This window comes from Vigna radiata, unplaced genomic scaffold, assembly GCF_000741045.1.
Source record: "Vigna radiata var. radiata cultivar VC1973A unplaced genomic scaffold, Vradiata_ver6 scaffold_131, whole genome shotgun sequence".
NCBI classification, from domain to species: domain Eukaryota; kingdom Viridiplantae; phylum Streptophyta; class Magnoliopsida; order Fabales; family Fabaceae; genus Vigna; species Vigna radiata.
This window is the reverse complement of record NW_014543258.1, coordinates 150,161-154,761: the sequence shown is the minus strand read 5'-3', so window position 1 is coordinate 154,761 and position 4,601 is coordinate 150,161. Positions and strand designations below refer to the sequence as shown.

The 4,601-nt window shown below is 39.9% G+C and overlaps 1 pseudogene; it reads left to right on the top strand.

Moving 5' to 3' along the window:
• Positions 1-2,532, top strand: part of LOC106753480 — a 10,636-nt pseudogene extending 8,104 nt beyond the window's left edge.
• The last annotated feature ends 2,069 nt before the right edge of the window (positions 2,533-4,601 follow it).

The window sequence follows — 4,601 nt, the reverse complement described above, 5'->3', positions numbered from 1 at the left end:
CACACTCCTTTATCTTTGCTTTTGACGTTATTTATGGTTTTCTCGGAATGAAAACATCTTCTTTTATTTTCATGTTTTCAATTATGTTTGGTTGTATTTAATTTCGAGTTTTAATTTAATTTAATTTTCCTTGCAAGAACACTTTCAAACCCCCCCCCCCCTTTGTGTTAGACCTAATTCCTGAACCATGATTTGGTCCTTGAGAGACGACCTAGGAGTCACTTCCTAGCTATACTGCATTCTTTTATGCACATCAAATTTGTATGGGCCGCGACACCCATCACCTGCACCTAGGACCGAAAAGGAGGTTCGAGGTTTTTTGGGTAGATTGAACTACATCGCTAGGTTCATTTCCCAATTAACCGCTACTTGTGAGCCATTGTTCAAGTTATTACGAAAGAATCAGGCTGTGGTTTGGGATGAGGATTGTCAGGTCGCTTTTGAAAAAGTCAAACAATACCTGCAAAAACCCCCTGTATTGCATCCACCTGAGCCAGGGAGGCCACTCATCTTGTATTTGACTGTATTGGATAGGTCAATGGGTTGTGTATTGGGTCAGCATGATGAAGCTAGGAAAAGAGAGCACGTTATATATTACTTGAGCAAGAAGTTCACAGACTGTGAACAACGATATTCACCGTTAGAATGAACTTGTTGTGCATTGGCGTGGGTTGCCCATCGGTTAAGGCAGTACATGCTGAGTCATTCTACCTGGCTGATATCCAAGATGGATCCTATCAAGTATATCTTCGAAAAGCCTGCTCTCACTGGAAGGATAGCTCGGTGGCAGATGCTATTGTCCGAATATGATATTGTGTATGTTACTCAGAAATCCGTCAAGGGTAGCGCTCTAGCAGAATACTTGGCCCATCAACCCATTAGTGATTATCAGCCCATGCAACCTGAGTTTCCTGATGAAGATATCATGGCCCTATTTGAAGAAAATAAAGGAGACCGAGATGAAAAGACGTGGACGGTATTATTCGATGGCGCCTCGAATGTGATGGGACACGGAATAGGAGCAATGCTTATCTCTCCAAAAAATCAATACATACCAATGACAGCAAGGTTATGTTTTAATTGCACAAATAACATCACGGAATACGAGGCATGTGCTATGGGTATTCGAGCAACAATTGAATCTAAGGCAAAAATTCTGGATATATATGGGGATTCAGCTTTGGTCATCCACCAGTTGAAGGGTGAATGGGAAACCAGGGATACAAAATTAATTCCCTATCAAGCTTAATCAGGGGGTTAATAGAGTATTTCGATGCCATCACATTTAATCACATTCCGCGAGAAGATAATCAATTAGCAGACGCATTGGCTACTTTGTCATCGATGTTTGAAGTTGACCAGGACGCAGAATTACCAATGATTGAAATGAAGAGCCATGCAGAACCAACATATTGCCATTTCATCGAGGAGGAGGTAGATGGGAAGCCGTGGTATTTTGATATCAAGCATTATCTTAAGACCCGAGAATATCCTGAGAAGGCATCTGAAAACGATAAAAGGTCGCTAAGGAGATTGGCTGGTAGCTTCATCTTAAGTGGAGATATTTTATATAAGAGAAATAATGACATGGTTCTCCTCAGATGCGTGGATGCGAAGGAAGCCGAGCTGATATTGAAGGAAGTGCACAAAGGTACATTCGGCATGCACATGAATGGGCACTCAATGGCCAGGAAGATACTGAGAGCTGGGTATTTCTGGTTGACAATTGAAAATGACTGTTGCGCACACGTGAGAAAGTGTGAGAAATGTCAGATTTATGCAGACAATATAAATACGCCACCCACAACTTTGAACGTTTTGTCTGCACCATGGCCATTTTCGATGTGGGGGATAGATGTCATCGGAGCTATAGAGCCAAAGGCGTCGAATGGACACCGTTTCATACTAGTCGCCATCGATTATTTCACCAAGTGGGTGGAGGCTGCTTCCTATGCCAACGTGACTAGAAAGGTGGTGACCAGATTCATAAAAAAGGAGCTGATCTGCAGATACGGGCTCCCTAACAAGATTATCACTGATAATGCCACCAACTTGAACAACCAGATGATGGCAGAGTTATGTGAGGAATTCAAAATTCATCATCTTAATTCTTCTCCTTACCGCCCGAGCATGAATGGGGCAGTAGAGGCTACTAACAAGAATATCAAGAAAATTGTGCAGAAGATGGTGGTCACCTACAAAGATTGGCATGAAATGCTTCCTTTTGCTTTACATGGGCATCGCACATCAGTGCGAACATCGACTAGGGCAACACCTTTCTCACTTGTGTATGGAATGGAAGCAGTACTTCCATTTGAGGTGGAAATTCCATCCTTACGGGTATTAATGGAAACCCAATTAGAGGAAGCTGAGTGGGTTCAAGCCCGGTTCGACCAACTCAATCTCATCGAAGAGAGAAGGTTAACAGCAGTGTGTCATGGACAATTGTATCAAAGGAGAATGAAAAATGCATTTGACAAAAGGATCATCGGGGCAAATGGACTCCAAATTATAAAGGGCCATTTGTGGTGAAGAAAGCATTCTCTGGTGGGGCACTAATTCTCACGAGGATGGATGAAGAGGAGTTACCGTTACCGGTCAATTATGACGCGGTCAAGAAGTTCTATGCATGATGATTCCATGATAGGAGGTGCTGTTAGGGACTATCGACGTTGTCTGTAAAGCTTGTTGTACTCTGTATTATTTCATTCAATAAATACTGCATGGTCTCATTCATAATGTTTGTTTGCATATTGTTTGAAATATTGCATGTCGCGTTGAGCTTCTAGGTAAAAAAAAAAAGGGAAAACGAAAATGAAAATAATTAAGCGAATGTCAAGGAAAGCATCACGGGTATATTCGATCGGAAGGCTCGGTCCTGAAGGATGTCGTGAGAAACCAAAATGAAAAAAAAAAGAAAAAAAGGAAAGACACGTGTTGAATTCGTCACCAATAAAGTTGTCAAGGGTATAGTACTTTCAAAAAGCAAAAGCAAACGAAGTTTTGAAAAATACCGGTGTTGAGCCGTTTCCTGATTCAAGGTTTTGGGGGTAACCAATGTTCTTTTCCTGATAAAGCAGTTGCATTCATATTACTTAACCTTCTCGTTTCCCCTCTAAAACAAGGATTGTCTTGAATATGATACTAGGGCAGTTTTCATCATGGTACACGTGCCCAACGATTCGTTGATCAGGGAGATAGAAAAATAAATAAAAAGAAAAAAGAGGAAATAAAAGAAAAAAAAGAAAAAAAAGAAAGAAAATGAAGACGATATGTCAACCATTACAAAGTTTTGTTTTAGGTTTAAGGTCGTGTGAAAGTAAGGCAAGCAAGCTTCAGAATGACGTGTGGCCATTGTTCTTTATCCAAATGACAAAAGAAGTTTATCCAATTGCACCCATTTTGAGCCATAAATTATAGTTGTTTTCCTCACCCTCGACAAGAATCATTAGCATATTGATGTCAACCAAAAGGGTACATCAAGGGCATCCAGAATCAAGGAGAAAATTTCGAAAAAAATAAATAATAAAAAAAAATCAAAAAAAGAACTGAGAAATAAAGTTTCAAAAAGGGGCACAGTAGAGGCAACAAAGCAGATGACCCAAGAGGAAAAGAAGAAAAAAACAAACAATGAAGGAAGGATGTCCAAAGTTTTCAAATCCCTGGAGACCTTTTTGACTTGACACTTTGCAGATGATTCTTGTTAAAACAATTTAACCGTCAAACACTTATTTGGGCCTTCATCATCCGCTCCTTTCAAAACCCTTTGACCTCTACCCACGGTACAAGCCAATAAAAGTCCATGCAGACTGAAGAATGTTCATTCTGATCTTTCTCACGAACTTAATTCTAGAACAAAATGATGTAGCGAATGACACAATCACTAAAAAAAAAAAAAAAAAAAAAAAAAAAAAAAAAACTTCGAAAGATGTGAAGTCTCCCCGTCAATTGAGAATCGCCAAATTGGGGCAATCCGTCCTACCCAAACCTTTCCACCTCCCCTGCGCACAGCAAAGTTGGGGTAGTCTTGTGGGCCTTGCATGTTTAGATGTTAACAACTCCTCCCCTAATAAGGAAAGTTTACATGCTAATCTTGCCCGCAGATAATCATCCAACCATCTACTTTTCATACCAGTTTCCCACACCTTCTTAGGTTCGAGCTAGTCTGGATTGCAAAACACGTTAAAGGGAATTTGAACCCTGGTTACACTTTTTCCTTTTCATCAAAGGACTCACTGGTTTCTTGACATTATTTTCAGCAAATGCATTTTGAATGTACATCGAGTTTGATGACAATATTGGCAACAAATTCCAAACATAGAATTTCCGAAAAAAAAAAGAAAAAGAGAAAAAATGAACAAAGAGAAAGTGAGAGCAAATAAGAGGGATGAAACAAAGGTCTCAAGTATTTATGCACTCATGCATCCTCATGCCATTACATCATACTTATCAAAAGAAGCGAGGAAGATTGTTCGAAAAATCCTCATGTTTTACTCGGTATTAACCAACTTGTGTTCAAAAATTTGAATCCGAGTGTTTCTTTCACGATAGAACCCCCATAAGACAATTGTCCACGAGGTTATTACACCTCATTCATTCAT